The sequence below is a fragment of the Triticum urartu genome, chromosome 2A (genome assembly GCF_056163025.1).
Source record: "Triticum urartu cultivar PI428250 chromosome 2A, HENAU_Tu73, whole genome shotgun sequence".
NCBI lineage: Eukaryota > Viridiplantae > Streptophyta > Magnoliopsida > Poales > Poaceae > Triticum > Triticum urartu.
In genome coordinates, this window is record NC_141874.1 from 154,194,640 (window position 1) to 154,205,395 (window position 10,756).

Here is a 10,756-nt window from a genome sequence, read left to right on the forward strand (position 1 = left end):
TAATCTCATAAGCGAGCATTAAGCATAATTAACACCGAATAATGCACCACAAGTAGGATATAATTTCATTGCATAATTATTGACTTTCATGCTTGCATAGGGAATCACAAACCTTAACACCAATATTCTTACTAAAGCATAATTACTCATCAACATAACTCACATATCACATCTATCTCAAAACTATTACTAAGAATCAAGTTTATTTTGTCCAATGATCTTCATGAAAGTTTTTATTATATCCTTCTTGGATATCTATCACTTTGGAACTAATTTTCATATGTTGCTTTTTATAAGCTCAAAAAAATATTAGTGAAGATCATGAGCATAACTTTTTCTTTCTCTCAAATTAATTTAAGTGAAGCAAGAGAGAATTTCTTGAAAATTTTAACAACTCTCAAATAAATCTAAGTGAAGCAAGAGAGAATTTCTTCAAAAATAATAAAGCACACCGTGCTCAAAAAGATATAAGTGGAGCACTACAGCAAGTCCATAGCACATAAAAGATTTAAGTGAAGCATAAAGAGCAATTCTAACAAGTCATGACATAATTTTGGCTCTCTCAAATAGGTGTGTCCAGCAACGAATCAAGACTTAAAACACAAAATAAAACAACCAAAGACTCATATCATACAAGACACTCCAAGCAAAACACATAGTATGTGACGAATAAAAATATATCTTTGAGTAAAATACCGATGGTCATTAGAAGAAAGAGGGGATGCCACTCGGGGGCATCCCCAAGCTTTGTTGCTTGCTCAATTTTGGATAATAGCAGGGTGATGACCCACAAGTATAGGGGATCTATCGTAGTCCATTCAATAAGTAAGAGTGTCGAACCCAACGAGGAGCTGAAGGAAATGCTAAGCGGTTTCCAGCAAGGTATTCTCTGCAAGTACTGAAATAAGTGGCAACAGATAGTTTTGTGATAGGATAGTTTGTAACGAGCAACAAGTAACAAAAGTAAATAAAGTGCAGCAAGGTGGCCCAATCCTTTTGTAGCAAAGGACAAGCCTGGACAAACTCTTATATGATGTAAAGCGCTCCCGAGGACACATGGGAATATCGTCAAGCTAGTTTTCATCACGTTCATATGATTCACGTTTGGTACTCTGATAATTTGGTATGTGGGTGGACCGGTGCTCGGGTGCTGCCCTTACTTGGACAAGCATCCCACTTATGATTAACCTCTATTGCAAGAATCCGCAAAGACAACAAAAGTATTGAGGTAAACCTAACCATAGCATGAAACATATGGATCCAAATCAGCCCCTTACGAAGCAACGCATAAAGTAGGGTTTAAGCTTCTGTCACTCTAGCAACCCATCATCTACTTATTACTTCCCAATGCCTTCCTCTAGGCCCAAACAATGGTGAAGTGTCATGTAGTCGACGTTCACATAACACCACTAGAGGAGAGACAACATACATCTCATCAAAATATCGAACGAATACCAAATTCACATGACTACTAATAGCAAGACTTCTCCCATGTCCTCAGGAACAAAAGTAACTACTCACAAAGCATAAACATGTTCATAATCAGAGGGGTATTAATGTGCATATAGGATCTAAACATATGATCTTCCACCAATTAAACCAACTAGCATCAACTACAAGGAGTAATTAACACTACTAGCAACCTACTAGCACTAATCCCGGACTTGGAGACAAGAATTGGACACAAGAGATGAACTAGGGTTTTGAGATGAGATGGTGCTGATGAAGATGTTGATGGAGATTACCCTCTCCCGATGGGAGGAGCGTTGGTGATGACGATGGCGATGATTTCCCCCTCTGGGAGGGAAGTTTCCCCGGCAGAACAGCTCTGCCAGAGCCCTAGATTGATTCCACTAAGGTTCCGCCTCGTCGCAGCGGAGTTTTGTCAGAGAAGATGCGAGGGAGTCCTGGATTAGGGGGTATCTGGACAGCGGGATTATATCCTTTGGCTGGACTGTTGGACTATGAAGATACAAGATTGAAGACTTCGTCCCGTGTCCGGATGGGACTCTCCTTGGCGTGGAAGGCAAGCTTGGCAATACGGATATGTAGATCTCCTTCCTTGTAACCGACTCTGTGTAACCCTAGCCCCCTCCGGTGTCTATATAAACCGGAGGGTTTAGTCCATAGGACAAACAACAACAATCATACCATAGGCTAGCTTCTAGGGTTTAGCCTCTCTGATCTCGTGGTAGATCTACTCTTGTACTACTCATATTATCAAGAACAATCAAGCAGGACATAGGGTATTACCTCCATCAAGAGGGCCCGAACCTGGGTAAAACATCGTGTCCCCTGCCTCCTATTACCATCCGCCTAGACGCACAGTTCGGGACCCCCTACCCGAGATCCGCCGATTTTGACACCAACATTGGTGCTTTCATTGAGAGTACCTATGTGTCGTCATCATTAGGCTTGATGGCTCCTTCAATCATCGATAGCGATGCAATCTAGGGTAAGACTTTTCTCCCTGGACAGATCTTTGTATTCGGCGGCTTCGCACTGCAGGCCAACTCGCTTGGCCATCTAGAGAAGATCAAGAGTTACGCCCCTGGCTGTCGACGTACTGGGAACCAGGGTACCCAGACTTGCCTGTCTGTGGCCCATGTTGCGTCCCTGGTACGGCCCGGTAGGGCCTAGCTGATCGACCAACTGCTCAAGACCCTCGCGAGAGGGCCAGCCCTAGCAAGGGGAACGACCAAGACCTCCTCAGGGAGCGGCCTCACCTAGGCTGCTCCAGAGGGGCAACCAAGACCTCTCCTAAGAGTGGCCTCAGCTAGGCTGCTTCGGGAGGGCGGAGATCTCAAGGCAAGGACTGCCTCAGGAGGATGCAGTGACGCAAGCCATGACGAACCATGCCAGCGGGCGCCAGCGCACGCCAGCGGGTGCAGTTTCCATATCGGTGCGAAGGAGACCATGCAGGCGCAGGTTCCCGAGGGGCGAGACAAAGGTTTCCCCTTTGGTGCAACAAGACTGAAGACTGCAAGGACGGCAGGAAGGATGTCATCGCCGAGCCCACCACCGCGTCACCGCCTGCCCTCTTTGCAGGAGAAGACCACCTTTTGTCAGGATAGGAGCATCCTTGTGTTCCCGCTCAAATGGCCGTTGTGGGATTCCCTTCCTGCCTAAACATTTCGGGGGAAGAGGACCCTGGCCATCTATATAAGTAGCTAGGGTTCCTAGCATAGGGGAGGGACCAACCCATTGGGACTTAGCATAGGAAAGGAGCAAGAACATCCGCTTCCTCACCCCTCTCGAGCTCGCCTCCTGAGCTCAGGAAACCACTGTACTTGTTCATACTGGAGCCCTCGCAAGGCCAATCCACTAAAGTAGGACGTAGGGTTTTACACCGCAAGGTGGCCTGAACCTGGGTAAACTATTGTGTGCTCTACTTGGTTGCTTGCTTGCATTCCATTTCCACCACTAGGAGAAGAGCGAGTCGCTAGGTAGACGTGTAGTGGGAGATATCTTCGTCACGCCCCTGTGTTCGAATCTTAAGGGTTTTGCGGAGCCCGGAATCCGACATTTGGCGCGCCAGGTAGGGGGTGTGTCGAAATCTCGCTTCTCCGACGACCTCGCTCCGCTCTTCTCCGTCGACCTCGTTTCACCGCCATGGTGGACACTTGCCGAGCATGCGCCGCCCGCCGCGCCGCTAACGTCGCTCATACGGCGCCCGCGGGTAACGGCGCACCACTCCGCCCCAACTCGCCGGTCGCCAACGCGGCCACAGACCCAGCCGTTCACGAGCAGTAGGACTCGTCGTTGCCGCTGTCCGTGCGGCGTGAAGGCCGCACGGTGACCCCGCCACCTTCGCCGGCCGCGGCGTCGTCCTCGCTGGTCCGCCGCGGGCCGGTCTACCAGCAGCCTGCACTACTGATGGCGCGGGAGCTCCTACGCTACCGTTCGGCAGACGACCTCTACGACGAGTGGCTCCACCGCATCACCGAGCTTGTCAATGCCGCCGGGGAGGCGCCCGCACCGACCCATTCCTCTCGCCCTCCGTCGCCCATGGCGGGGAACGAGGACCACGGTGCTCTGCCTCCACCTCCATCGCGTGGCGTCGGCCAGGGGCTCAGGCGTGAGGCTCCACGGCACGAACAGCCCCGCAGGGCCCCCGCGCGTGACGAGGAGAGCTGCAGGTGGTCCCGCGCCCCCAGGCAGAAGCGTGCGTGCTCCCCGCTCAGCAGCACCAGAACCGCGCCCCACAGGAGGTGGTGGCGCCCGCACCCCAAGATCCAGCACCGCAGGCGCAGGGGGCGCCAACAATCATGAGCGTGGCTGGATGTTGCACCGTAGCTCCTGAGCTACGGCGCTTCGTCTGGCCCGGCAAGTTCAAGCCGGACCTGCCTCCGCGTTAGGACGGCACTGCCGACCCGGCAGAGCTCCTCCAGCTCTACGAGCTCAGCATCGAGGCGGCGAACGACACCGAGCAGGTCATGGAGAACTGGTTCCCCATGGCCCTCAAGGACGGTGTGTGCTCCTGGCTCCTGAACCATCCTCTAGGATCCATCTCTTCTTGGGAGGAGCTTCGTGAGCGCTTCATCGCCAACTTCCAAGGTACCAGCGACCGAGCTCCAGCGGCCGCAGAACTACGCCGCGTGAAGCAGCAGCCTAGGGAGACCCTGTAGAAGTACATCCAATGCTTCAACACTGTGAGCTTCAAGATCCCCAGGGTCTCCGACGAGGCCATCATCTTGGCGTTATCCGACGGTGGCCGTGACGTCATGATGAAGGAGGAGCTTGCCATCCATGAGGACCTGTGCATGGCCCTCGAGATGTTCAATCTCGCGGCGAAGTGCGCCAGGGCAGAGGAAGGCCGCCTCTCCCTCCTGGAACTGCCTAAGGCGGAGGCCGACGACAAGAAGACCAAGGCTAATGAAGCAAAGCGCAAGGGACCAGCCATGCTGGCCGTGGAGCCAGAAGTGAAGTGCGACTGCGGCTACAACGACCCTCCAAGAGACAACCATCCGTATTGCGTCTTCCATGATGTCCATAGCCATAACACCAACAACTGCCAAGAGCTCAGGGCGATGCACGGCGGGCAGCGCCCTGAGCGTGACAACCGTGGGTATGGCCGTGGAGGAGGCCGTGGCGGAGGACACTGGGACGGCAGGAACTCGCGCCAAGGATGGCGTGATCAGCCTCGTGAAGACTGCTGGCAGGAGCAGCCTCGTGACGCCCCCTGGCGCGACCAGCCTCGCGAGGGTCGCCCTTAGGGCAACGCGGGCCTGCCTCTGCTGCCACCACCGCCAAGAAGGAGCGACGACGACCGCCAGGGAGACGAAGCGGGGGGCTTGCAGGAGCCACGCGGGGTTGCGTGCATCCTGGGAGGAGCCCACGCTCCGGCTTCTCACCGCATCTTCAAGCAGTTCGCTCGTGAGGTGAACACGGCGCTCCCCAGGCTTGACGCCGCGTGCAACCTCAGGTGGGCCAAGAAGATCATCGCCTTCGACCCCAAGGATCAGCTCAGGTGCACTGCCGCGCCAGGCACTCTCCCGATGCTCTGCACCCCGACCATCAGTAACATCCGCATGACCAAGACCCTCATCGACGGTGGGGCAGGGCTCAACGTCCTCTTCGTTTAGATCTTCGAGACTCTTCAAGGTACCCTACGATCAGTTGCACCTGACCAAGCCATTTTACGGAGTCACAGATGGCTCCACCCTCCCGATGGGGCAGGTCCGCCTCCCCGTCACCTTCGGCCACCGCGACAACTACCACACCGAGCTCATCGACTTCGATGTCGCCAACATCAACCTCCCGTACAACACCATCCTAGGGTATCCGGACCTCTCCATGTTTATGGCGGCGACCCATCACGGCTACAACGTCCTCAAGATGCCTAGAAGCGGCGGAGTCATCACGATCGCCTGCGACGAGAAGGAAGCAGTACGTTCTCTGGAGCACGCCTACCAGACTGTGGCGATCGAGAGCTCCGACGGAGATGGAGCTGTCTTCGCCCTGATGATCGCCCCCAAGAAGAAGAAGCAACTGCCCGACTCTCAGGCCTCGGGGCTCCCGACGGCACCACCTCAAGCTGCGCGCCTGCTAACGAGGCGCCTTCCGCCCTCGCATAGGGAGGCGCACCCGGCGCCCCTCTCAGGACGGGCTTGGGGGCTCCACTCAGGGGGACCCCGGACCTGGTCGTGAGGGAGGTGCCCGGGCACCACTCACGAGCGCGCCCCGCCATGCGTCGTCATGAGCCTAGCGTAAGCCTCATAATGCTGGGGGCTCAGGACCCCGTTGACCAAGCTACCAAGGAACCTTACCCACCTACTTAAGACCCAAGCAACCAGTTTCGCGTCTGCATCGACATCCCGAGCCTCAACAGGGCTGCCGCCCAGGGCCTCTTCCAGCCGATGGCAGTTGGCTGGAGGAGGGCCTTCCCCTCTGGCCTCCGCAACGTGGCCGCCACATACCAGCACTTCGTACAATAGGCCGTGGGGGCTCAGGAGGCTCAGCGGCAGGCGGGCCTGACGGAGCAGGACCAGGACCCCCGCGACCAATGAGGGCCTCCGGAGCCCCTAGGCCTTGGGAGCTCAGCTCTCCTCAGGAGCAACCTGCATGGCTCGTGTCTCCAGCTACGCCAACTCCTCTTCAGCGGCAAGTACCAGGTGATGTCTCAGGTATTCTGTCGAGGGCGCCCCTCGGGCTGCATCATCCTCGAGCTGCTGGGGGCTTACCCCCACAGCTGTCTCTTTTGCGCATGAATCAGAACTGGTTGCTTCCTTTCAAATTATCTATATGGTTGGCACCCTCACTGCCACTAAGGTCATGAGCCCTTGTGAGCCCACCCGCGACCGCCCCATGATTAAGGACTGGCACGGCGTCTGTGCTCGGGTCCATCCCTGCAGCGTCGCTAAACCCAAGGGCTGAGCTCTGTCTCGCGAGCCATTCCCATGACGTCACCTCTCGTGGTCCTTGGTGCCTTGTTCTCTCATGGCCTAATCTTTGGTGGGTAAGTAGGGGCCCGTGGCAGGTGCCACGCTCCCGCGGGAACTGCGCGCCGGTTGTTTATCTTTTGGACTATAGCATGAGAAGACTGGGCACGGTGTCTGTGCTCGGGTCTGTCCCTGCAGCATCGATAAATCCAGCGCTTGAGCTCTGTCTTACGGGCGGGTCCCGCTAACGTCACCTCCTGGGGTCGTTGGTGCCACGGCCTTCTCATGCAATGCCCTTTGGAGATGTATTCCGCGCAGGTCTAGGCAACCCATCTCTTTTCACATTTTGTAGAAGAAGACTTAGGCGCAACCCGCCTCAGGGTAGGGTCTCATGAGTGATGGTAAGCTCGCGAGAACTTCCTCAGAGTCGTTCAGCTCGTCCTGAGGAGGGCCAATATACACCCTAGCTGTCCCGCCGTGCAAGCCACGTGTCCGGACGGGCTGTACACGCCCGGGAGTCTCTGTGGAAGTGCTTAGCTCTGCGCTGGCAAGACCAAGGAGCGGTTGTGCCCACGAACCAGTGGAAACACCAAGCTCTGCGCTGACTGATATGACCGAGGAGCGGTTATGCCTACACTCCGCGCAAGTGTGGTAGATCTATGCTCCGCGCTAGTTATAAACAACTGAGGGCGGCCCCCAGCGGTCGCACCAACCTGAGGGAGCTTTTCAGCTCACGACGCTCACAACTTCTCCTTGGAATGGTATCGCGAGGGGGGCTAGGCACGGGGGCTATGCTCAGGTCACGCCTGGCAGACGCCACCCTACCAGGTGCCCAGACACCTGGCTTTCTCGCGCCCCCATCCTAGGCGAAGGCTCGTGAGCAAGGTATGGTGCTCGTTCTCCCTCATGAGAGCCGTTCGTACGTCAAGGGGGACCCCTGGGCATCATGACCCAGGGGCCTCACTAGTCACGTATGTCGGTGTTCTAGGAACGGGGGTCCCCAGACTTGCCTGCCTGCAGCCTGCGGCGTGGCTCGAGTGGGGGCCCAGTGCGGCCCAGCTTCATCAACTCAAACTCAAGACCCTCGCGAGGGGCCAGGCCCTGCGGGGCGGACGACAGGAAGCTTCCTCAGGAGCAGCCTCATCAGGCAGGCTCGCGAGGAGGCGGAGAGATCAAGGCAGGGGCACCTCACGAGGAGCCCGTGACGCAAGCCATGACAATCGAGATCAGGCAGGTGCCAGGCAGGCACCGGCCTGTGCAGTGTCCTTGTTTCCCCTTTGGTGCAAAGGGAACAAGCACAGTCCAAGGCATCAGGCAAAGGTTACCATTTCGATGCAACGAGACCAAGACTAGCAGAGCGGCAGGACGGAGGTCATCTTGGATCCCAAGATGGCATCATCACCAGTGCTTTTGGCAGCCGAAGACCACCTTTGGTCAGGATAACTTGTACTAGATGTTCCCCTTCAAAATGGCCAATTGTTGGCGCCCTTCCCGCTCACATTTTGGGAAGAGGACCAGGGCCCCTATAAGTAGGACTAGCCACCATAGAGGGAAGGGGATCCTGGACCAAGTAGAACATACCACACCAGCTCAAGAACACCTCTCGCGAGGCCGTTCTTCCCCCTGTATTGTTCATCATCAGCCCCTGAGGCAATCCACCACACCACACACTGGAGTAGGGTATTACACCACATCGGTGGCCCGAACCTGTATAAACCTCGTGTCCTGTGTGTGTTCTTCTTTCCAGCCGAGATTTCTTGCGAGCCATAGAAGCGCGAGTCGGTAGTGGAAAGATTTCCGTGCGCACCCCAGAGTTCGAACCTTAAGGGTCTGCCGGAACCCGAAATCCGACATTTGGCGCGCCAGGTAGGGGTGCGCTAGAGTTCTCCCTCTCGACGATCCGCTCTCCACCAACATTGCATTTCTCCCCCATGGCGGACAACACGCCGCCCGCTCCGGCAACCGATGCTGGCACTGGGGCCGGGGGGCTCCGAGCCTTGGCCCCCACCTTGCGACAGGTGCAGTGGCTGCAGAAATTCAAGCCTAAGATGCCACCGCGCTACAATGGCGCGACGGATCCGCTGGTTTTCCTGCTGGCGTATGAGGAGGCCGTCCTCAAAGCCGGGGCGATGACCGACTGATGGCCCACTGGTTCCCCATGGCCCTCGCCGGTGACCCGCGCGCATGGCTCCTCCACTGCCGACGGCTTCTGGGACCTCATGGGAGGAGCTGCGCGACCTCTTCCTCGCCCGTTATGCCGCACCAGTGCCGCCCGTCGTCGCAGCTCTCCTGGGTGGCTCACAGGCACCACCCTCGAGCCGCCACGTCAAGCCGTTCACCCGCCGGATCAGCACCGCCTCCAAGCGTCGAGAAGCCCCCCCGGGCTGGGTGGCGCCCGAGGCCGATCTCACCTTCGACTCGGATGATCACCCCATCAACCCCATCGGTTCGGGCGCGCTCCCGATGCTGTGCACCCCCACCATCTGCCAGGTGGCCGTCACCAGGACCCTCACCGACGACGGTACCGGCCTCAGCGTGCTCTCGGTGGAGGCCTTCAGCCTCCTCCACGTATCGCTAGACCGGCTTCTGCCTTGCAGGCCTTTCTCGGGTGTCAGAGTCGGTTCCACCGCCTCCTTGGGACAGATCCGCCTCACGGTGACCTTCGGCACCCACGACAACTTCCGCACAGAGCTGATCAACTTCGACATCGCCCCCATCGGCCTCCCCTACAACGCCATCCTCGGCTATCCGGCCTTGGCCCGGTTCATGGCAGCAACTCACCCGGCGTACAACCTCATGAAGATGCCCGGAAGCAGCGGCGTCCTTACCGTGTCAGGAGACACAAGGGATGTGCTGCAGGCGCTCAAGCTTGCCTTCAAGGCGGCCGCGGTGGCGCAGCCCACCAGCACCGACACCCTTGAGCCCAAGGGGGCTGCGCCGGCTAAAAAGAAGCAGCTGTTCACCCAAGACAAGGCGGAAACCAAGCAGGTACCGGTCGATGAGGACGGGTCCACTGACGCTACCTTCACCATAGGAGCCAACCTCGAGCCCGAGCAGGAGAAGGCCCTGGTGAGGTTCCTGCGTGCGAACAAGAATATGTTCGCGTGGGAACCTAATCAGTTAGCAGGGGTCCCGAGGGGTGTGATTGAGCATCACCTTAACGTGTGCCCCAACATGCGCCCCGTGAAGCAGAAGGCGAGGCGACAGTCCGCTCAGAAACAAGCTTTCATCGTTCAGGAGACTCGGAAGCTAGAAACGGCAGGAGTTATCCGCGAGGTCCGTTACCCAGATTGGCTTGCTAATCTTGTCGTTGTGCTGAAAAAGGGAGGAAAGGAACGCATGTGTGTCGACTTCACCAACCTCAACAAAGCCTGCCCATAGGATCCATATCCGCTCCCCCGCATTGACCAGATAGTCGACTCTACCATAGAGTGTGACCTATTGTGCTTCCTAGATGCCTTCTCAGGCTATCAGCAGATCAAGATGGCGGTAGAAGACGTGGAAAAAACGGCTTTCCTGACCCCATGTGGAGTGTACTGCTACACGTGCATGCCATTTGGGGTACGCAACGCAGGTGCAACCTTTCAGCGGCTGATGCGCATCGCCTTTGGCCGGCAGCTCGGGAGGAACGCTGAAGCTAACGTCGACGACATTGTGGTGAAGTCCCGGGAGGCAAAAACCCAGATACAAGACCTGGAAGAAACCTTTGCGAGCCTCAACGAAGTGGACATACGGCTCAACCCAGAGAAGTGCGTGTTTGGGGTCCCCTCGGGCAAGCTCCTGGGTTTTCTCATGTCCCACAGGGGCATCGAGGCCAACCCAGAGAAGGTCAAAGCAATCGAAGACATGAGCCCGCAAAGGACCCTCAGAGAGAT